The 24,303-nt window shown below is 36.1% G+C and overlaps 1 long non-coding RNA gene across 3 annotated transcripts in view; it reads left to right on the top strand.

Moving 5' to 3' along the window:
• Window positions 1-6: 6 nt before the first annotated feature.
• LOC108445414 overlaps window positions 7-24,303 on the top strand; it is a 74,634-nt gene continuing 50,337 nt past the window's right edge. For all 3 annotated transcript variants that reach the window (XR_001860269.1, XR_001860267.1, XR_001860268.1), the window contains exons 1-3: window positions 7-235; window positions 10,419-10,561; window positions 16,925-16,980. This is a non-coding gene — a long non-coding RNA (uncharacterized LOC108445414). The remainder of the gene's footprint in view (window positions 236-10,418; window positions 10,562-16,924; window positions 16,981-24,303) is intronic.

The raw sequence follows: 24,303 nt of genomic DNA, 5'->3' as shown, positions 1-24,303 counted from the left end.
CCTGTCCCCCCCCCCCCAGCCGCTCTTAAGCGAGGGGCGCGGGCTCCGGCCGTGGGCGTCCGGGCGCCCGTCATTGGGGAGCGGAAACCTTAAGGGAAAGAAAAAAAAAAAAAAAAAAAAGAGATAAAGCAATGTAGGGCATGCCTGAAGTTCGCTGGCCCTCTCGTAGAAATCCAGTGTGTCCATCATCATTTTGAGGTCTTCAATATGCGCTTGCAGTATGTGGATGAGGAAGGTGAGCTTTGCGAAGTTGCAGCCTGGTTTTGTAACGATATCTTGGTTGCCTTTAAAAGCCTGAGTGCAGTTGTGTGCGTTTTCATTATGCCCACCAGTACCAGAGATAATATTTTCCAAACAAATTGCTTTTTAATCTCCCAAAACCAGAATGCAAAAATTAGGACAATTTTAGACAAAAGAAGAAATGTGCAAATACTCCATCTGGAAAATTTACGAACTGAATTTCTCATATGGTCAGATTAAGCCACAAATTACTGTTAGCTGAGGAAAAAGTGCAGCGGACATTAGCACTCATAATAGCATCAAGACATAAAGGAGTTTAAATTTAGATTGGACATACTTGTTAAATTCTAATTGTGTTGTACTGCTAAAGGATAGAAAAATTACAACTTAATAAATACAGCATAAAAGTGAAATTTACCTCATTCCTTACCTAGCCTGTGAGTATCAAATCTAGCATGAGCAAGCAGGTATGCTCTCGTTTTTATGAAATGGGATTCTAATAAACATTTGTGTCTGATGGGATACTATCTAATGTTAGATGCTTGTATCCATTATATTTGAACACTACTTTTGCTGTGGTGAAAAGGACAAAGAAACTTTCCCTTTTCCAGGCACTGCAAAGAAATTTACTGACTGTGGAGAGCTATTCCTCTTACTTCAGCCCCCTTCCCTTCCTATTTCTTAAGTGCTAGGAAACAAATTATGTCTGTCTCTTATCCTTTCTCTCATCTTCTCTGGTTTGAGAGCTTGAGGTGCAGTTACCACTATTGTGCTTCTGCTGAGAGCTGATCATGAATGAGTTGCTACTAATAAATGAATAACATGGATTTTGGACATACTAAGAGACAGCAAAGGAAAGAAATCTACCTCCATGTGTAGTCCGGAGTTCGATCAGTATGTGAAAGGGTTTGTATAGCTAAGGATAAACTCAAGAGCTTCCACTTCTTTGTTAAGTTTCGGTTTTGTAGAAGCTTAAAGCACTCTTAATTCCCAGCTATTGTGCTCCTGTCTCCCTCCCCTGCACTGATGCTGGTACTGTGAAGCTTAAACCTGTTTGTAGAATTTATCAGGTTGAAAACTGTCCTCCCAAAGTGATTTATTGGTTTGATTTTGGTTTGGAGTTTGTTGTTTTGGGGTTTTTTTGCCTTGAACTGGCACACCACCACCTGCTTCTGTAAACACTAGCATTGGCTGAAGGAAGGGGGTGGAAATATGTGGCGGGGGCGGGATGTGACCTCAGCAGCCTAGATTTAGATCAGTTTAAGCCGCTTAATGAGTTTCTCATTGGCTCTTGGCCTCTTTTGTGCTGCTAGTGCTCATAGTTTTTCCAAATAATGGAAAAATTCTGTCAGTTTCGTTCTTACCCAAGTACTTCTGAATAGGAGCAGCAAAAATTCTGTCCTTATTTTGCAGTTAGTTGGGAAACCTTGAATCAATATGTTGAACTGGATACAGGTTTAAAAGATGGCACTGACTCAGTTAACATTTATGAGGTTTTCTTTGTGACCACAGATGTAGAAACCCTTGTGAAAACTTGACTCCCCCTCACCTCACTTTTCTGCAGAGTCTAATTCACCAGTAACAGAAAGCAATTGTGTTTTTCAGGGCCTGCTCTATTATATGAAATAATCAGTGGGTGGAGGAGGTTTACAAGAAAAATAGTTCCATCTGTATGCTCTAGTGTCCTCATAAAACATGAGACTAAGATAAGTGACTTACATGATGAAATCTTACTTTTACTACAACAGTATGTCACTTTGGGCCTAATTATTCTGCTACAGAGTAGGAATAACTATGTAAATAAGGTGATGTAATTTGAGCATGAGTATGACTATATTAATATTTGCATTAACTTCTGAACATTTTATGCAAACTAGGTGTTTTCAAAAACTAGAACATTCACACTGATTAGGTTATCTCTATAATTAAAATGTCAAAAACTAATGTATGTAGTGTAGTCTGCAATTTGCATTTTTTACTGTACTGATCAAGTTCTCTAAATTTGCAAGAGTTAAATCACCAAATAATGTCAAGTATTGTGTAAAACACCTGGATAATATTTAATAGCTTGAAACTGGGCCAAGTGTCCTGTGTGAAAGGGGAGTATTTACACAGTTAGTTCTTTCCAGCTGTATTGGATATTCTCTTCTGTTTGATTGCTTTTAATTTGTTTTTGTTGCTTGTTTTTTAATCCCTTTACAGTGGTTGAGCAGTCATGCTCTGGCCTGAGTTTACTGAACAGATAACTGTCACTGTGATAGGGATAACATCTTCCATCCCCAGTTATATGACTTTATTGCTTCCCATGCACTCTCTCTGGTTTAATTGGGTGGTATGCCAGTTCAGCTTGTTAAAATGGCAGAAAACTAACTGAGCAGTGGCAACAGGAGACAATGAGACCTTTTGCCAGGAAGCTGTTAATTTGGCTCAGCTGAAACTATGCAACTTGTGGACAAGGTTTTAGCAGCCAGTGAACTGTCACCATTATACATAATTGTCAAACATTGTCAGGCTGTTTCTCAAAACATCTCTTCATTGACTGATGCCGATTTTTGTTGTCTGGCGCATTGTGTCAGCTGTAAAGAGAGAAATGAAACCTGAAGCACCAATGGCAGTAAAGAGGCTAGAATAAATGGGTTGAAATAGAAACAGATTGTTTCTCGTGCTTGTACAGGCCAAAATACTACTTCAGGTAACTTTCCTGGCAAGAACAGTGAAACTGCCAGATTATGTATGAAGGAACTGAGGGAACAAACTATGTAATCAGCACCTGCAATAGATTCTGCTTCTTTGCAATCTAACATCAAAAGCTGCAAAACCAGTATACTCAACTTCACAAAAGAGCTTGAACATCTTTCGGGAACTTTGTCTACAAGTGTGGATTCATTCTGCTTACCCTGAATCACATTAAATAATTCTTGTGCTGTTCTCAATCTAAATTGTAAGGCTTTAATTCTCCTCAATTATTTTAAAATCTATTAGTGTTGGATACCCTGCTGTCACAATGTGCAGCGTTGTAAAAGTTGCAAAACAATTTATTCACAGCTGTAAAAAAGTCAGACTCTTTTGAGGTAATTAGTAACAGGTCAAACTTGGAACTTCATGCATGTAAACAACATGATATTTTAGCCCGATGTGTGACCACATAGTTACAAATGGCAATTATTGGCATCACTTAACACTGAACCAGAGATGCACATTCAGAATCATAATTAATCATATGTATGTGTAATAGTCAGTATTGGATGCCTTCTATCTTTAATATTACTCTGTATTTTTGTAAAATTTGGACTAGTAAAAAATGAAAAAGTGTTCATGTATGATTAATTATGCTATCTGAATCTTAGCTTTAAGAATTTTCAGTGACTGTGGAACTATTACATTGAAATACAGATTTCTTTAAGTTTTGTCTGCTCTAAATCCTTTTCACTCTCTTCCTTGCCTCTGAGTTTAAAAAAAAATTGATAAGGCTTCCTTTGAATGTAGTGAATAATATTTTCAGTTATTTAAGCAATTATGGCATTATAGGAAATGCTTGCTAGGAGATTTTTCCCTTTTAAAAAAAATTCAGGACTCTCTTTCCTTCAGGTAAATAGTGAAACTCCTGTTAACACTCTTTTCAGTAAGCTCCCAGAGGCTTATTGGCCAAACCAGAAGTCAGCTTGCTTGTCTTGTATCAGGGAGCAGCAGGAGATGCTCCATGAGAGAGAAAGAGCTGGGAGCAGAGCATGGCTGCAGCAAAGGCAGGCCTCTCTTACCAGGGCATTGACCCAGTGGGGTCAGGATGGTGATAGTACCAGTCTGACACAAGCCAAAGCAAGAATTCAGGGATCCACCCAAAAAATCCCCTGAGAAGTGACAGGAGAAAGGGCCAAAGACCAGAGTGGGGACAAGACTTCCTATGACACAGATTAGAGCCAAGGAGGCAAGGCTGGACAGAAGACTACTTATAGGGTTAAGGTTCATCCAGGAGACCAGGGCCAGAGAGAATAGTGAACCTGCAATGTAAGCCTGAGGTCCACCTAAGAAGTTAAATTAATAAATCATGTTTGAAGGAGACATGGCTGGATACAAATACAGCTCTGACAAAGTGGGCCAGGTTTAGGTGCCCAGGCCAGAATTTAAACAGAGCTGCTGGATCACTTGGAAATGTTGTCACATATGGCTGGTAACACGCCTGGCGTTAGATGTTGTCAGTAGCCATTGTCCATATTAATTAACGTGTGGATTCTGGATTTCTGTTTGGGCCAACTTAATTTTAAAATGAACATGAAAAACATAAATAATGAGAATGGAAGACTCGTGCAGAATGTTATTAAGGCATTGTACTGGTTTTAACTGGGATAAAGCTACATTTCTTCATAGTAGCTTCTATGGGCCGAGATGTGCTTTGGATTTGTGATGGAAACAGTACTAATAATGTAAGGATGTTTCTATTAATGCTGAGCAGTGATTACACAACCTCAAGGACTTTTCTCCTCCTCACACCAGTCCACCAGTGAGGAGGCTGGGAGTACACAAGAGGCTAGGAGGGGACACAACTGGGACAGTGACCCCAGCTGACCCATGGGATATTCCATACTGTATGATGTCTTGCTCAGCAGTAAAACTGGATGGAGGTGTGCAGAGGTTGGCTGGGACTGGCACTACTTGGGGACTGGCTGGGCATCAGTTGGCTGGTGGTGAGCAATTGTTTTGGGATTTTTTTAATCTTCTCTTCTTCTTTGTGTATTTAATTATTATTAAACTGTCTTTTTCTCAACCTATAAAGTTTCCCACTTTTACCCTTTTGATTCACCACTGGGGGTAAGTGAGCAAGCAGCTGTGTGATGCTGAGCTGCCTACTGGGATTAAACCATGACAGGCAACTATACAGAGATTCAGAAATATTCTGGACAAATAATATATCACAAAAAATCTAGTAATACTTAATGATAGTTAAAGCATTTTTATCTGCATGTGGCCACAGTTACCACAGTGGTTATTAAGTATTAAAATGACCTATATGGGGGAATTCGGATGATGATCAAAGTAACAGACAGGCTATTAAGCCGGATGAACCATTTGTCTTATCCAGAATGCCAATTCCTATGAGAAGTGCCTGCATTTGTGTGCTGATATCCAAATTCCAGAGAGATGGGAATTACAAAAATAGTAACATTAAAACACTTTGTACAAATCGCTTGATGTTCTTCTGCCTCAGTGAAGCAAATAAAAAGATGTTAAAAGCAAGACTTTGCTGTGTGTCATGTAGTTGAATCTTTTCAGGAAAAAACCCTCAAAGAAGTTTTTATATATGTCTGTGACATATATAAATTAGGATGTCTGCTTTCATATTTCCACTATTTTTGTGGGTTTATTTTTTGTCTTTATATTGAGTTAAGAGTTACTTGAAAATATGATATAATAATCTGTTTAAAATTTATTGTCCATGTCTAGCATTTAGGAGGTAGGACAGACATATTTATTTTTGATAGTTCATATCTTTTTCATGTCCAAATTGAGAATTTTATGGTGTGTTTTGGTGCAATTTTTAGCAGTCTTGTTCATTCCAGGTTATTGCTGCAGTAAGTAAAATGCTCCCATACATGTACTAGCATTCCTTCTTCCCACACGATATCAAAGGAAAGATTAATTTTGTATCAGATGAGTGAGACTAGTAACATAAAGGTGACTGCAGCTAAAACTCCTACATTTTCATTTTTTATCATATTTAAGTTGGTATTTATAGAATGAATGAAGAGATCCAATTAATTGTACCTCCTATTGATGCCATACAAGGTTTTCTCCTTCAACACTTCATACTTTTTTCCTGCCTTTTTAGGATTTGTCATAGCTAATATAGCTGTGTATTTTTATCTCAGTGTGGGAAGAGTTGAAAGACATACTCAGAAGGCATACTCAGGACTTAACCCTGCAAGTACCATGAGTTTGTGGACTCATGAGGGTCCGTGTCTGCGTATGGTCAGAAGTGTCTGTCTTCTGAGATGGTGCATACGCTGGATTTCTGATTTTCAGGAGCAGTACGTGCCTCCTTGTCAGAATGCGAGGAATGGCTTCCACCAGCGGAGCTTTTGGCTTGCTCCCCCTAGGGCAGGCTGCCTGCCGCTGCACCGAGCAGGCTCTGCGGGGATCTTACAGAGTTCTGCAGGCCTTCCACAGCCTCTCTGCGTGCGCCGCACAGATATCGCTTCTCTGCTGTGCTCACATCCTGGGATCCGGCCAGTTCTTACTGTGTACTTTAAGAAGGATAAAATTTGGGTTTAAATATCGTTGCCTGGGTCTACACCGGAACCCCTCAGCATCATGCAGCCTTAACAGATCTGTTTTGGTAGTCAGGGTGATGCCTGCAGTCAGGGTTCCCTATCTTCGAAAGCTGTGATAGTCTAGAGGCCTCTGCCAGACTGATTCCCTCTTGGCCTTTTAAAGTCTATCTTTGCATATGAGACATCTGAACAATTTTGAAAGGTTCTTTAATAACAAAACGCTTTTTTGTTTGCCCAAGATAAAAGGAGAAATGCTTGCGGCACACTACTTATCTGCTACTCTACCATGTTATCAGAGAGACATGTTATGGGGTCATGCCAGGCAAAAGGCTTGCAAAGATGATGTTGGAGGATTGGACCAAGTCTAGAGAGATTTTGTACTCAAATGATTTCCTAGAGCTATCTAGTCACTGAATGGCTTCTAGAATTTTTCTCAGAGGAAGCCTTGTTATTTCGATTCAGAGAGTATTCCAGGAATAATCAAACGTGCACAGAGTGAATGGTAATGAAGAGGACCTTGGAACAAAACAGGCAGTAATTCAAATTAATAGTGCAGGTGCACTCAAAATCTCCTATGTGTTATGATGGAAGCTTTGGCCTCTAATTCAGCTGGAGATACTACTGGCTGGTAAAAATCCTGAGTCACAGAATCATAGAATGGGTTGGGTTGGAAGGGACCACAATGGGTCATCTTGTCCAACCTCCCTGCTCAAGCAGGGTCATCCTAGAGCACATTGCAGAGAGCTGCATCCAGATGGTTCTCTGGTATCTCCAGTGAGAGAGACTCCACAGCTTCTCTGGACAATCTGTTCCAATGCACGGTCACTGCACAGTAAAGAATTCTTCCTCATGTTCAGGTGGAACTTCCTGGGCATCAGTTTCTGCCAGTTGCCTCTTGTCCTATTGCTCAGCACCACCGAGAAGAGCCTGGCTGCATCCTCTTGCTGCCTCCATTCCGATACATGTAGACATTGATGAGGCCCCCTCTCAGCTGTCTTTTCCCAGGCCCAGCTACCTCAGCCCTTTCCTCATAAGAGAGACACTCCAGTCCCTTAATCACCTTTGTTGCCCTTGAGCTGGACCCGCTCTAGGAGATCCACGTCTGTCTTGTACTGAGGAATCAATAATTCTAAATTCATAATTCTAAGAGTTATTAAGAATTAATTGACTTTGTCAAACTGGAATGTTTTTGCTTAGTCACGTTTTAGTAGGCGCCAGCTCCATTTTTACTAAAGGTTTAAAAAAATCATACTCTGAAAGAATTTAGACAGAACAATTAAACATTGGCCAAGCTTATAAGCATTTCAAACCAGGATCTTACAATAGGAAGTGTTAGACAAACTTAACTGCAGATTTCTCTTCCATCTGTATTTATATCATGCTGTGTACTGACTATCTGGTATGCCTGTGCAGACTTTGTCCCAACATTAAATTTGCTTGCATCTTGTGTTCATTATTTAGTTCAAAAATTTTGTGTAGATATGAGTTGTATTTACATTTTATCATCATTTCTTAGGTATGCTAGAATTTCTTTTGAACACCAGGAAGTTGATTAGAAGTATTGGGTCTTTGACGCAGATTTTTTGCCTGCATGCATTTCACAGAGCCATGCCACATAATCTTTATACTTGATGCATTCCCTTCACAGAGGTTCATTTTTGTTTTAACTTTATGCTCCTTTTTTGCTGTTCACAGTTTTTTGCTCTCTGTGAAAATGGCATGTATTGATGTCAGCACAGCTGATTAATCAGAACTCTTCTCCTGGAAGAGTTTGATTTCCCAAACCAAGTCTGGTATCCAGCATGCTGTATGTTCTCTGCTTTTATTTTTTTATTGCTATTCTCACATATTTCATTTCAACTTTATCTGAAGACTCTTGGTTCATACATTTCCTGGCTGTTCAGAGAAATATTCTATATCCATGTAACAAGATGATTCAAGAACCAATTGTGAAAGCTGTTCTTCTCTTCCTTTCACTGGGGCTACCAAAGTAATTTTATGGGCAGCCCTTTGCTTGTTGTGTGTTCTCTAATTTATAGACTAAATGCCCATTTCTAATTTCTTTATGTACTCCTTTACTTTTGTTTCAAAGAAAGAATTAGCAGGCATTTGAACTAAAGCTCTCTGCTTTTTAATATAAATTGAAATGAAAAAATCTCTGTTGTTAGCAGAGAAAAGAAGCAGATTCGTAAGTGCCTGTTCATAATTCCCATGGCCCTTTACATTTAAAGCTCCTTTCATATATGTAAAGAGGATAATGGTAATAAGGTAGATAAAGTGTGTACAGAAATGAGATAAGATATGTAAGATATATAAATAAAGGTTTCTTTACATACATTTATATAAAAATCCTACTCATCACCCCAAGTTAATTAGATTATTTTCTGGCTCTACCAACTTGGATTTGTATTTTAGTTCTGCTAAATATGTCAAGGCATTTTAATATTTATCTAGAATGTCAGAAACTAGATTAACTAATACTTAATCTTTTAAGATTTTTATTTTATTTTACTTGTATTATGGAACCAACCAGAAGTTTTAATTCAAGGCTGAAGTATTATAGCACTGTATATGAAATATTAGTAGGGAAATGTCCTTTTCACAGAAAGATCTGGTTTTGCTATGTACTTCCCAAACAGTATGCTTCATATATAGTGTTATTTAACTCATGCTAAATTAGCTATATGCATAAGTTGTGGCCTTGGAGCCAGAATGAGAGGAAAGTGACCAAAAGCTGAGCAACTAAAAAGTAAAATGTATTAAGTATACATTAGTTAAGGGATGCAAAGGCTCGCTAGTCACTCACAGGAATGTTCAAGCTCTGATGGTGCTTTTCCAGGCTGCTTAGCTGTGTCTAGGTCAGCATTGCTAGGCCTGAAAAAATGAAGTTCATCACCTAATGCTGCCCCTTGCACTCCTGTGCATGCTGCTGGCTGCAGAAGATGGTCTGGCATCAGCTGGCCTGAGAGGCTCGTGTAGGCTTGAGTGAGCCTTGAATACATATGGTGCAGCATGTACATTCAGGAGCCTCCTAGGCAACTTCTTGATTATTCTGTAAATGTTACAGAGGAAGTGGAATTTTGATAGATGGTAAATTCAGATCCTTTGTGTTTAGAAGGTGTTTTTATGGGCTAACATTAATTACCAGTAAACACTGATGGCTAATAAAAATGTCTTAGAAAAAGCCTGAGGGAATACACTGTGAGCTCAGCAAAGGACTGGGATTTGAATGATCTGGATTCTATTCTTAATTTGACTATTAATTTGTAGTGGGATTTTGGCAAGTTAATCTCTCTGTTTCTTTTTCACATCTTTTATCTCTCTTGTCTATTTTTATGGAAATTTGTCTCTCCAGTGCCTAAATAAGAAAGGAGGCAATCTGGACCGTGATTCTAATAACAGTGATAACAAATAGCTTTAAATGAAAACCGAGTTTCAGTTTTTCTATTGAGGTAAGGTTGTAATAGGTTTTTATATGTATACAGAGCTACAGATTTAAATTATGTGTTCAGCAATCTTTAACCTAAGGGATTTAATCCTGTAAGAGAGCAGTCTTTAGCATCTGCCTTTGTGTTCTGTACTGAGCTGAAAGCAGATAAACCTTGAAGATAATGTCCATGGATGTCAAGGAGGTAACAAGGTCGCATTTTTAACAATTCTGGCTCAACAACTCTATGACCTACTGCTACATGTCTGCAACATTTTTACATGTGTAATTCCCTTTCATTCCTCATACATTTTCAAAAATATTCTCATTAAAAAACCTTTCATATGATTCTGACCTTATGTTTGAAATTGACTGATTAATTATGTTTGAGATGTCTATTGCTAGGCTTACTCCAAATATACCCTGATGGTAATTTTCTTTTCACAAGAAGAGTGCTTCTACATTATGACTAATTTTCCCATCAGATTCCAGGCGATGAAGGCAGCCTTTGAGTCTGTTTTGAAATCCTCCGAATTTCAGTTGGATTCCCTGAAAAGGTGTGGTTCTGTTCAGTAAACATGAAAATAACCTCTAATAAATTCAAAGTTCATGGAGACCACTGAACATGGTGAGTTTTGTTGAAAACAGTAGATACCAGGCTTCCTGGAGAAGGGAGTTACATTGTAATTGTGTTACAATTGATTTTATCAATTTACTAAATCTTCTTTTGACGGTACAGATGTTTTGCATCCATACTGTATGCTTGAATCCATACTGAACATTTTTGTGCCTTGAGTGTGCAAAAAAAGAACACATCATGTCCTTCATGCAAAACTTTGTGAAAGCAATAAATAGTCTGTTTCATTACACTATTTTTTTTCCCTTTCATCTCATCTTGTTATTTTGTTCTTGTTGTCTTTTTATTTGTTTGTTTGTGTGTTTAAAAGTTTATCTAGTAATTGGGAAAAACCACCTGATGGGCACTAATGGAAACTGACCACTGAGTCCATCGTCCCACTTGCACCTGGGTTTCAAAATTGTTTTGATGGGCTGACCCTTTAGACCTCAAAGGATAATCAAGTCTCCTAGCCTACTCAACCCTGAGTTTGAAAATAACACACCAGCTTTGTTAACGAGATTGCACAGGAAAAGCAAGAGTCTCTAGACTGAGACTGGCTATTACATATTTGTTATTGAATGCCTGTCAAATAGTACCTTTCAGTTACAACCCACACGAGGCAGACCTGACACAGATACTTGGAGATGAAAAGCTGTGTATCCTATTACCAGTCACTTGAGCTGTTCAGTGGCCATCTGCTGATTGGAGAATAAAACATCATTAATAATGTATTTGTGGACTGTGCTCTGGCTTTTATATTGGTATTAGTTCTTCCAGCATGAGCTATATCAGCATTATTTAGCTTCTGAGCTCCAGCATCTCCTTAGTAGCCACAGCAAGTTTTTTTGTATTTTCTGTTTTAGGGGATAAAAGAAATTAAAGCATATGACGTGAAATTAGAATTGATCCATGAGTATGAATTTGCTTACAGTTTTCATAAGAATCTATACTACATTAGTAAGTTTTATCACTGTTTCAAAATAGTTTTCCAAAAGAGGGAGTCTGAGCAAAGAAGAATAACTTGTATAATAGTTTTTTGTAACTAAAACAACTAATTTATTACTTGATAATATAAATTACTTAATGCTATGAAACAAGTAATGTAATGCTTTGGACTTAACAAGCTGAATGCTGACAAAGATTGGTGCAGCTCTGCCAAAGTCAGTGCTAGAAAAATAGCCAGAAATATCTAGAGAATTTTGTTTGTTTTGAACAGTGTTTTAACATTTTTAATTAACAGTTTCACTGGCACAATACAATTATTGCATTAGAACTTAAGCCATTCAAACCCATAATTTACAGTCTTATCATTTGGAGGAATTGTTTTGTTTTCAAATTGCTGAACAATATGATCTGAAAAGTCGTCAGATTAAAGCCTGCAGCCAAAACAAGATTGTATTAGCTGTTAAGTTTTTAATGTCTCTGAAAGTCTTGCTTTTTTCTAACTATTGATCTTTTTTTCTTTAGAAAGGGTGGTTTGTATACACTTAGAAAATAATTATGTGCCTGGGAGAAAATGGCATCCAGGTTTCATCCTTGATCCAAGACATTTGCAAAACAAAAGTTCTTTTTAGCCTATTATTTTTTAAAATTAATTTTAATATCAGATATTATGACTGGCCAAAACCACCACAAGGCTTGGCTGTTTACCTCTGCTACAGATCTCTGTAGGTTTCATGCTTTTGTGGCTTCAAGATTGTATTACTGCAGTACACAGGGATGGAGGAGCTATAGCTATGGCAACCACTGCCTGGTAGGTAACTGACAGCATGAATTACAGCATCTCTAAGGATTTGCTGCAGACTGGTCTCCCTGCTGGTCTGACTGCTCATTTTGGTTTTGAGCTTCAGGACAAGGACCAGCATCAAGGCCTTTTCTGTTTTTGGTATTCATCCTTCTATAAGAAACTCTGAAGAGGTTATGTAGATAAACAGGTACAGATGGGTCTTAAACTGGTTTAGACGGGGATTTTCTTGCAGTCATATTTATTATTATTCTTCAAGTGGGACAAATTGTGTCTCGTTTTTGCTAGTATCAGTTCATAGCAGTATCACAAAAGCCAAGAGACTGAATGGGGAAACATGAGAGAAAATAATTTCTTAATATCTCTGCAACTTGCTGATTAAATTTTAAGAAAAATTATACTGATGTCCCTGGATAATGTGTGAGTGGTCATGATCCCAAACCTGAAATTCAGTTTCAGGTCTCCTTGCTCAAAAAACCCCATTTAATGCTGATTAAAATATTTCATAGATCAGAGTTTAGTATCTCTGTTGACATCATATTTGGACTTCTTTTTTATGAAAGCTGTTGGCCATTTCTGTAAAGATCGTTTGCCAGCAGTTATCTACTCCCAGTTGCTTAATCATGTACATTTGAAAACAAAACTGAATGTGCCTGAAACTTACACCTGCAGCCAAATATCTTGTTAGCGCAGATATAATAATATTAGGTAATAGTAATAACAATGATTTAATTGAGCAACCCAGGACACATGTTCTGACATTATATGCAATTAAATAGCTGTTGCAAATGTTTCTAGCTGTTGCAAATGTTTCAAGGAAAATGAAATTAATTTGTTAGAAAATGAGAACTGCAACTTAAAACAAGTTTCAGCAGTCATACCCAAAAAACCCAAACTCTTATCTGAATGAAGCAGTTCATAATATAGAAGATCTGATAGATTTGATGGATTTCTTTAGAATGCTTTCAGAAATTGTTAGTAGAATTTCCAAGATTGGAGGGTCACACACAGAATTTTATTGCTTAAATATCATCTGCAAACACTAAAGGGTAAAGCTTGATTATTAACATATGTTAATACAACAGTTTACTAAAATGGGAGTAAAATATGTTTATGAAAACAACCACAGTAAGGTGATTTTAACTGTAGAAATAAAATGCATAAAGAAGTTCACAGGAAAAATCCCTGTTAAATGTTTTTGGAGTTTGCTGGGTTCAAAATTACTCAAATTTGCTTCATTTTAAATTAAGATGACCTAATAAAGTTATAATCCTAACTGAATTTAAATAACTCTATTTGAAAGAGGAATGCTTCAGTTGTGGAGTGACAAAGCTGAAGCATTTGGGTTCTTTTGTTTTTAGTAACTACTATTTACTTTTTCTAGTGACTGGTTTCAGTACTGTGAAAAAACTTTCAGAAATTGTTAATAGAATTTCCAAGATTGGAGGTTGCCCACTATTACTGATGAATTGATAGCTAAGAAAAGAGGAGAGAATTATTTACGTGGTCATTTTTGCAGAAGAGCATAGAGAAAGTGTGCTAAATATGTGTTTACAACTGAAAGAGCCCCATCAAGAATGGGGATGGATTTTTCTTAATTATTAATAGCTTTTGTATATACCTAGTTCAGATCCTTTTTCCTAAAAATGTCATATTACTATTGCTAATAACATGAGTGGACCTCATGAGTGTCAGACGCAAAACCGTTTTCCCAGTTTGTATTGATTTTAGTAAGATTGCAAATGACTAGAGATTTTCGTCTCACAACAGTTTAGGATCATAACAGAATTATAAATATGTAGGAAATGTGGAATATGCCTTAAGAGAGAATCCATGATAACCTTTTTGCTCTTGTCAGTTTTTTTCTCCGAAATAATCTAGGACAAGCACCTTTAAATTTACCGAAAAACCTTTGGTAAAAAAGGTTTTACAGCCTTCTTAGTGGGTCTGCTGCTTGGCAGAATGATCACAATATATATTTTAATTCTTCTCAAAGTACTATTTAATTAATATTTCCCGTGCTTCTTCCAGTCCTCCTTCTAGTGAATTCATTGAGCAATAAATGATCATCTTTTTATAACAACCTTTTTCATGTATAAAGAGAATTAAAATTCTGCACTCTCAGATACTTCATCTCCTCATAGGTCACATTTTCTAAGCCACATGTACTGTTATTTTTCTTCTCTAAATACTAACAATTGCTAACCCTATGGACTTTTTAAATTTAAGCAATACAAAATAACTCAGTAAATACACACCTTACTTTAGGTATTGTCATGTTAGTAATGTAAATTGTGAGCACTTATTAAACATTAAGAACAAATGCTCTCTGGTTCTGAAGAGTGTGGTGTTCAGTGTGTGAAATAACATCATAAGGTCAATCACAGGTCTAAATGAGTTGACTGTGTTCCACTGTAGATTCCCATTGCTGAAAACAAGTATGTAAAATGTATCCTGGATCTCTCCACAGAAGAATACTCTCCACATCATCACCAGACTAAAGTTAGATTTTAATTTTTTTCTTCCAGAAATTAGAATTCTTATTTTGAACATGGAGAAACTTAGAGATGTAGTGTGTCAGGTAGAACTGCGGGGGATGACTGAGAGAGTATCTCCTCCTTTCCCTTCTTATTCCTGATGACAGCAATTCATTATGGCTTTTTATTTGATACAGCCTATTCCTGAAACTTGCACAGGTTTTTTCCTAAGTGAGGTCTGCCTGTTTTAATTGAAATCTGCAGCTGATTTCTCTCTGCTTTGCTGAAGTGAAGGTGTAAGCAATGTCTTACAGGAGAGAATTTCTGATTCCCTGTTACTGCATAAGTGAGTATTCCTAAGCTTGGCCTGATCTGGCTCATAGTCCTCAGAACACTGTCAGTCAATTTTCAAGTCTGATACCTGTAATTCTCACAAATATCTAGTACCACTACAAAAAAATTCAGTTATCTGCTTTATGTCAGACCCTTGCACCATGGCCATGTCCTTTCAAGAGATTCCCAGGTAGCACAATCAACCTGAGGTGCATTAATCTCATTTATTTGAAAACAAATAACATATTAAAGATTACTAAGGTTACATATTAAATTTACTAAGTATAAGCTAATAAACAATTATGCCATGTGATTTTGCTCTCTAGTATTTATTTAAAAAAAAAAGGCTTCAGCATTTTTCAAGTAAAAAAAAAAATCCTTTATGGAAATATGGGGTTTTTTTTCTGGCTTTAGGAAACAAGCAACTTGAACTTTACAGTAAGTTCATGTACTTATTGTACTTAATGTGTGTGCATAGTCATATGACAACACTATCCTCTAGTGGCAGAATGTGTTAACACAAGGCTCCAGCTACATCAGTGGGAACTGGTTTATGTGTGTTGAAAAGATCGTGTGTGGTAGTCATTACCCATAAATTCAGAGTTTTGATTTACGTAACACAGCAAGGAGCAATTAACTGAACGCTGCATACAATGTGATGATAATAACTGCTCCAACCACCAGCATCAGCCACATTACATATATTTTATGTGACTATCAGAATATATATATGTATATATATATGATTTGTTGTGGTTTTCCAGGCTGTTGAACTTATGTAACTGTGTTCTGCTATGGTCACTTTTTCATAGGTATTGTGTTTAACATGGTTGACCACCAGCTGGATTTTAGTCTCCTCTTGAACTCTGCTATTAAAATCTAACTCTCATGGTGAGAGTGTCTCTAGATATTGTTATCCGCAAGCACATAAAATATTCTTAATTTCTTTTTTTTGGGTTGGAAATTCCAAAAACCCAGCATATGGCTTAAGTAAAAACAATGAAAGGAAAAATTCGGTGTAAGAGAACAAACTCTGAGACTTCAATGCATTGGTATTTTAAACTTACCCACTAAGAGGGCTGGTTTAGACTGAAAGCGTATTTGCTTACTGTAAGTATAGAAAGTACAAAAATTTAAATTATTTCTCACTCATCCTCTAAAAATGTTCCTGCTCTGGAAGTTTGGAAATTTATCTATGTTAAAAATCCTATGTAATCTTTTTTGTGGTTTTTTTTGGTTGCTGTGAGGGTTTTTTTTTGTGTGTATGTGTTTCTGTTTTGTTTTTTTGTTTTTTTTTTTTAAGCATTCTGACACATTTTGTGGAAATTTTATCTAAATATTTCATAGGGTATTTTGGGACTAAATAGGTTTTGATGCTTCCCGTTCATGCCTGCCCCACATAAATCCAAGGCCAAGTGAAAGCAGGAAACAGAAGACCCAGTTAAAGACACGACTTTAGCTTTTGGTATGGAGTGATTACTGCAAATGAGGAGCAGAACAGATGGAAATGAACATGTTGATGTTTCCACTGCTCTGATTTTGATTTCAAAGACGATTTGACACACAGCCAGCTCACTTGTGTATCAGGTCCAGTTACAGGACCCCATACCTGGCTTAACAATGCTTTCATTTTTCTTCTCCATACCCAGATTTAGCAGACATGTTTTAGAAGGTGGTATTATGCCTTTTAAATGTCACCATTTAATGCCCCATAAAATGTAAACACTGGATACTAAAGGGCTTCTACTGGTGTTGATATACATGATATCATTCATAAAACGTTCTTTTTTTTTATGAACTAATTTTTTTAATTCACAGGTCTATTTGTTCCTATTGTGCCAAGTTGTTTTTCAGTTCTGTACAAGGAATTCAAGGTAAATATTTTCTTAATTTCCATGTGAATTGTCCTTAAAAAAAAAGCAAAAATAAGAACATAGAAATGCAGTATTATTTTCCTCAGCAGTCAATTTATATTGCAAAATTTTTGCACTGTATTTTTAAATTTTCTCTGAGGTCTGTACTTGGACCAAAGGAAATACTTGATTTGGACAGCTCATGTGCACAGAGAGAAGTCATTGTCTTGCTGCCTTTGTTCCACAATGCTCTTGAGCAGTGTTTGCTATAGTCATACAAAATACAGTGGTAAACTCAATATGAAAACAACAAATTCGTGACAACATATTTGTAGCCATGGAACAATAACTAGTCAAGAAACAATTCTCTTGAATGAGACAGTAACTATTTTTAACGTGTCATTAAGAACTATTAGTACTATAAGTAGTGCACCACTAAGGGTCAGATGTCACTATGCAATGAATGCTGTTATTTTAAAAACATCATGCAAAGAGTTCAGATGTTACAACACTTGAAAGATCTTACTCAGGGGGTTATGTTGAGTTACGGATCCTTTTGCTTCTGACTCATGAGTTTGATTCCAGTTCACACTGCTAGTGAAAAAATAATGTATAATGTCAGATCATAATACTGTCTTTCATGAATTAACCGTTTGTGTCCAGTCCCCAAAAATACAGTTTACATCACAGATTGGCCAATGTCAGAAAGCACCAACCAGTGATTTTGTTGGCAATGTTTGAATCACCAGTGAAATTGACTTGTCCTTTTTTCCTCTGTTTCTTCTCTGAGAGTTGAGGATTGTCAATGTGAAATACAGAGAAGTCACAGAATTTCTGCCTCTGCTATGTGTGTTCTTCAGATAAATAAATGAAAAGTTATGTCAGGAAGAAATAATACCCAGATACCCTGGGAGAAAGGCTTTAGAGGGTCTGTGAAAGGGAACTGTGTATTTGTGACAGGCTGTGATCTGTTTATATGAAGACAGGTCCTACATCATAGGGGACCAAAATAATGCTCTTTATTGCTTGAGCTGTGTAAAAATAAGCCTGTGATGTAGAAAGAGTAAAAAAAAAGTATTTAATTTCCACATTCTCTTCAATAGGTCAGTACCACCAGGTGACTGTCTCCTCTTTTTATTTCCACTTGCCTAATTCTCTTGAATTCTGTATGTTTTGATTCTGCGTGTCTAGAACTAATAACTGAAGGGCATAAGAAAATGGAGTTTTAGTATTATATGGGCTATTATATGTTTTAGTGTTCCTGTTGGCTAAACATAAATTAATTTGGTATTATGTTACCGAAAATTGCATACACTTGATGACTGTGTTTTTTGAAATGTTGTTGTATTCTATGTATGTTTTTTTCCCTTTTAAATTTTTCTTCTGAAAAAAATACTGTGTTTATGTAATAAGAAATACAGTAAAAACAAACGTTGATTATAATTTGCAGTGTCACGTGTTCATAATTGCAAGAATCTCACTTTAAATACAAATGTAGGAATTTAGGAATTATTCTGAAACATTTGGAAACATTATATTTGGCTATGAAGTCTCATGGTTTATTGTTGGATTCCAATGCAGAGATTTCTCAGTGTTTCATTGAAGTATAGAATAGACATGAGAAGAGCTCGCTAATAAACACAGATTTTCTTATCCCCTATTCTATTTTTAAATGAGTCTTGACTGCTAGCTCTGCAGAACTGAATTAGCAGGGCAGACAACACAGGAAGAATAGCCAAAGCTCCTTGGATAATATCCTCTGTTGACCTATAACATGGTTCATTTTATCTGCTCCTTTGAAGTTCATGCTGCTTGCTGATTTGCACAAAAAAGAGAGTCCAATAATGGCAGAGTGTTCACTTCTGTTAGAAATCTGTGAAGAAATACAGGAAATAAAATCATCAGATGAATTTCTGACAGCTCAATGCAGAACTGCAGTGTCATGTGCAGGTAATAGTTGCACACCAATGATCTGGAGAATGTGAACTTGCAGTCTGGTGCATTTATACTCTGTTTCCACTAATAACCACATGAAACAGCCCCTGTTATGGTGTAATGATGTACTGTATGTAGTGCTTAGAATATTAGATCTTTCATATGGCGAATGTGTCACTTTACAGATGGCTTAACTGAATTAGGTTCATTAGGGCAGGTGTTCTTCAGTGAATAAAGTTATTGTCTTGCCCTGAATAGGGCAGCACAGAGTCATATGGCTAAGAAATTGTGCAGGCAAAATGTCTCTGTTTTTCTGGAGTTTGACTAAAAAATTAAGAAAGAATAATTCAGCATGTAACAGACAACAGGATAAATAAATACATTGAAGGGATTGACTTTGATTTGCAGAGTCTGTTTTTCACTGCAATTTCAACTGTACCAGTGTGAAGTATACCTTCTCTTTCTCTCCACTGACACTATCCCATACATCTGGAAGCAATCAGTCTTAAACAAAGGGCACTGAGATCTCAAGTTAGAGAAAGCAGACCAACTGTATGTGGCAGAGCTATGACAACAAATCTGAAAGTCTGTCTTCACTGATTTCAGTTGCTGTAATTTAGATTTTGATGCGAAACTTTTTAAGTATCAGCTCACTCTTAAGTGTATTGCTGCCCAAGCTAAATATCTGGAAAATATTAAGAATTACTTTTTAATATAAATTGAATAGACAGATCGTATAAGCATGTGTTGAGAATTTATTTGATCTGAATAGGCTGCATAAGAGCCTGAAGTACAATGAAGTGTAGCTGTAAAGTAGTTTTTATACTATAGAACTACATAGAGCAGAATCCTCTGTTCAGTCAGGTTTCGCTTCAACTGATTAATCTTTCTAGAATAAAAGAGCCTTGTGATTTCCCATAATGTGAAGCCAGAAAAAAAATGTGTTTACTAAAAAAAGCTATTTTACTACTAAATACTTTATATGATGGTGTATTTTTTGTATGAGTTTGTGAGCTACAGTTTTTGAAAATTAAATTGTTTTCAATGTACAGCTTTGTGTGATTTATGAGGAAATATACCACATTATTTTTTCACTTTTCAGACTTTCAAATAAATGTCTCTAGATATGGTATAAATCAGAATCTGGCTTGTGAAAGGCAAAGCTCCTTCTGGGATTTAGTGCAGACCTAGGCTACAGGCAGGTATATGCTGATAGAGATTTTAAATCTTATATGAGGAAAAGAGACGTTGACTGGGGATGTTGAAAAATAAGCTATGTTCTTCTCATTTTTTAATAATATTACATACTGTCAGTAGTATGAAACAATAGAACTACTAAATTGTTACCAAGTAGAACAGAAGGCCAGAATATGGCCACTTAAAAAATTAGTTGTTCTATTTGTTGAGCTGGGACTATATGAATAAAGGAATAAATACTCAGAATTGTGAAAATCATTCATTATCTGGCTCTGGGAGCCATTTGCTATTAAATTTAATGCCTTAAGTTTTAAACTGAGAACCTTTAGATGTGAGGGGGGAGTAGTTTCTTCAACTTGAAAATGGCTCCATTTCTAGGTGCATATTTTTTTACTGGCTTTCTCTGAAATAGAAGTTGCTGAGTAAAGAAGTGAATGAAGAACATGGTACTGAAGTCATCAACATATTGGTTTGTGATGGGAGATCATATTTCTATATTTGAATCAATTGACAAATGAAACTGATATGAAATAAAAACAAATTTCTAAATTAAGCAAGAGTTCTAAATGTTTTGGTCAAAATATTGTGTAACAAAAGTACTACCAGACAGAGGAGTCACACAGCTTTTCCAGGGAGTGCCTATTTCTGTATTTCGGCAGGTCTCTCCTGGGAAACAGTGCTACAAAAATTGCTGGTAATGGAGTGTGACAGGACTAAGGGATTTAATAATGAGAAGCATTTTGCCTAAACCAAATAGTGCTGCAGTATTGTTATAATAATTTAAAATAACGTCAATTCTTAAATTTTTCTGAGTAATGATGTCACTTCCTGTTCTCTTCAGGACAGAATACCCATTCTTCATTGACATTATCTTTAAAAATCGATCATTAAATCCTACATGCTCCTTTACAGTTTGAAAACACAACCCTACGAATAGAGGAATTAGCAACATTAGTAAAATAGTACTTTTAAAGATATTTAACTAAATACTAATCTTATATGCTGTGTGCTTTTTTTGTTTGTTTAATTAGCTAATAAAACTCATGGCTTCTAATATATTGTACAACAGTTTAAAAAAATCCCATGGGACTCTACATTCTAACCTTTCCTTCATTAGATGTTTGTTGTTTATACTACCACTTTTCAAAGCTATTTACTGCTCAAAGGAAAAAGTTAAGTAGATACTTTGAGAGACTTCATGCAAAAACTTCATTACTGATCACGTTTCTTTTGAGGAATGAAGAACATGACTCCATAATATTATTTTGTGTGTTAATCACAGCACACTTCAGTTTCTTCATTACCTTCCAAGCAGTTTCCTATGCCTGGACCCACCTACTGTGAAATTATTTTACCCCTAGGAGTGTCCCAGATAATTTTCTTGCCAAATAAATATATTTAGCACCTTACATTCTGTTCTTTAAAAGTATCAGAGAGGGTGATCTACTAAGCCAAATTCCCCTCAGGATTTGAGAATGTGACTCTGTAATCTTGTGTAAAGAGGCATTAACAATATTAGTCACAGTACTCTGCTTTTTCCATATTCCTGACTAGTCCCTGATGTGGCTGTTCTTTCACAACCAGAATTCTCATTGGCATTAAAAGGTTTATCAAATCATTCTAAAAAAGAATTGAGATTTGTAAAATAGTACTCCTGTTGCTAACAGGAACTGCATATTTTATTGTTATTTACTCGTGCATACAAGTTGTACTAAAAACTTCAGAACTTTGAATTGACAATATTTTGGAGTAGGGGATGCCTGGGTGGGGACCAAGGGCAGGGTTTTATGTTTCTGGGCTTCACTACAGTAAATAACCAAATTTATATGTAGGCACTGCCTGTGTAAAAATTGTATGATAAAACTGCTGAAGGATGATTCAAAATATGTTAATGATAATGGGCTGAGTTTTTTGGACCAGCAGGGAGAACCTTAGAACTTTCAGATTCTAAATTCAGTTTTACATCAGCCCTTGCAGCATTACAGAAAGAGGACCAGTCAAATTCCTCACCTTAGTTATGATTCACATGAGGCAGTCCACCAGCTGGAATTGTTCTGTTCATTTTCTGTGCTTGCTTCCCAGTTCATAGAATCATAGAATGGTTTGGTTTGGAAGGGACCTTAAAAGTCATCTAGTTACTGGCTTAGACTGTAGGAATTGGTTATCCTGGATGGATCACAAAATGTGCCCCCAAAGGTATCTTAGAGTAACTGACTTATACAAGGAAATGTTTAATGTTCCTTTCCGTTTTATTAGCAGAAGAAAAACACCTGGATGAGGAGCCCAAGATGTGGTTCTTAGAGTGCTTTTTTGAACCTTTCATTCTCTTTTTTTTTTGGTTATTGTGAATTTTGAGTACATACAACCAGTCTGCAAATGAAGAATCAGGTGCTTTTTAGAGTATGTTCTGACTTCCATTTTTCTTGAATGTTCATATTTGAACTTCCCTTAATATTTATTTGACTACTTAAAATTTTTCCTTATTTTTTTTAGTCAGTTTAACATAATGGTAAATGCATAGGGTTGGGATTTTTTCCTGAATTGCTTCTTTGTTCCTTGACTTCCTTACTGATTTCACTGGAAGACCAAAATTGATTTCATACCACAGAAAGGATTCTGAAAACTGTGTGGTATCAAGAATGAGGCAAATGATGAATTAAAGAATATTTACTATTAAAATTTAGAGACCTAATATCCTTATGCATTCAGGATACATGTTCCTATGACTTATGAAACATTATGGAGTGTGTTCAAGATTAAGTCTTTATTTTCTTGTAATCCTTCTGCATTAATTTTTTTGTGTGTGTTTGAGAGTGAAAATAGCCTTTAGTTTGGAAACCAATTACATTTAAATGCTCCAAAACTAGGGACAGAATGGAATTAATCAATGATTATTTTACATGGTATAGATTAAAAAGTATGTTTGTATCAAGGTGAATCAATTGCATGTTTTGCGATCAGCAATAGTGCAACAATATCAAATTTGAGAAGACAGTGCTCAGTATTTTTTTAGGATTCCTACCATGGATTCATTGGAAGGAATGAGCTGTGGCATATGTTAAAATGCAGTTCCTACATGGGATAAAAACAATAAATTTTGATTGAAAAGAACCATTAGACCATTCAGCTTTACTATTTGCCTCCAAAGGCATTGGTGGCTCCAAAACTCTTTAGTGAGCCTCATTCATATCTGTCTTTTAAGTCTGTTAAAACAGATTGTAGAATTCTATCTCTTAAAATGTACATAAAAATAGAAAATCGTCGTAGTATATAAGACAGGCTCTGGGAAAGTAGTGTTTCTATAGGGTATTGCAACTCATCTTTTTATTTTACTTCATTTTCTGCACTGTATTTAATGTGATATAATGTTATATTGTAATGTCATTCAACATCTGTAATGTATGATCTAGTGTGCACACCATAACTTTTTCTGAAAACCATACAGGATTTATCTACTGTACCTTACTAATACATCCTGATTTATTAATGCATTAGTACTACTAATGCAGTAGATATGGGTTATAGCACAAATAACAATAGTGGGGACTGCTGCTAAGCAATTTCTAGTGCCAATTTTTCCAAAAAAGAGATTATTCTATGAATGGAGTTCTTAAAATATTGAATTTATACATTAATATATGGATAATGTTCTCATTGTCTCACTGAGAATTTATTTGCTAATAAACTCTCTCATGAGACTTGTTAAATAAGGAGACTGCAAGTTGTATGCAGCAATTTTAATTTATTTAGTGCCAATAATCTAAAAATGTGTAAGCACTTAAAAAATATTAATATAGTAAACATCTGATTACTCTGATAAGAATATTACATCCCTTGCAGATGAACAAAAGGAGGCCTGTAAAGGAGGTGTGATGGTTAAACACGAAAAAGAAGATCTGTTAAAGAAGTTGGGATGTGTTAACCTGAGTGTCAAATAGTACAGTAGGTGTGCTCTTCCCTGTCTTGCTAGCTGCTTTCTTTCTATAGCTACTAATGGACTTGTGGAAAGATATGAAAACTCAATTCATATTTCATTTACTTGGAAACAATACACAAAGTGATTATACTCATGTAGACAGCAAAAAACTCAGAAATTTTAAACAATCAATGTCTCTCAAATGGAGGACAACTTTTTCTTCCTTTTACCTAGCCTCTTGAAATTAGGAGCTTTCTTGTTAAAAAGCCAATAATGAAAAATCCCTCTGCACCGCT

This window comes from Corvus brachyrhynchos, unplaced genomic scaffold (genome assembly GCF_000691975.1).
Source record: "Corvus brachyrhynchos isolate BGI_N302 unplaced genomic scaffold, ASM69197v1 scaffold1, whole genome shotgun sequence".
NCBI lineage: Eukaryota > Metazoa > Chordata > Aves > Passeriformes > Corvidae > Corvus > Corvus brachyrhynchos.
This window is presented reverse-complemented; position numbering and strand designations above follow the sequence as displayed.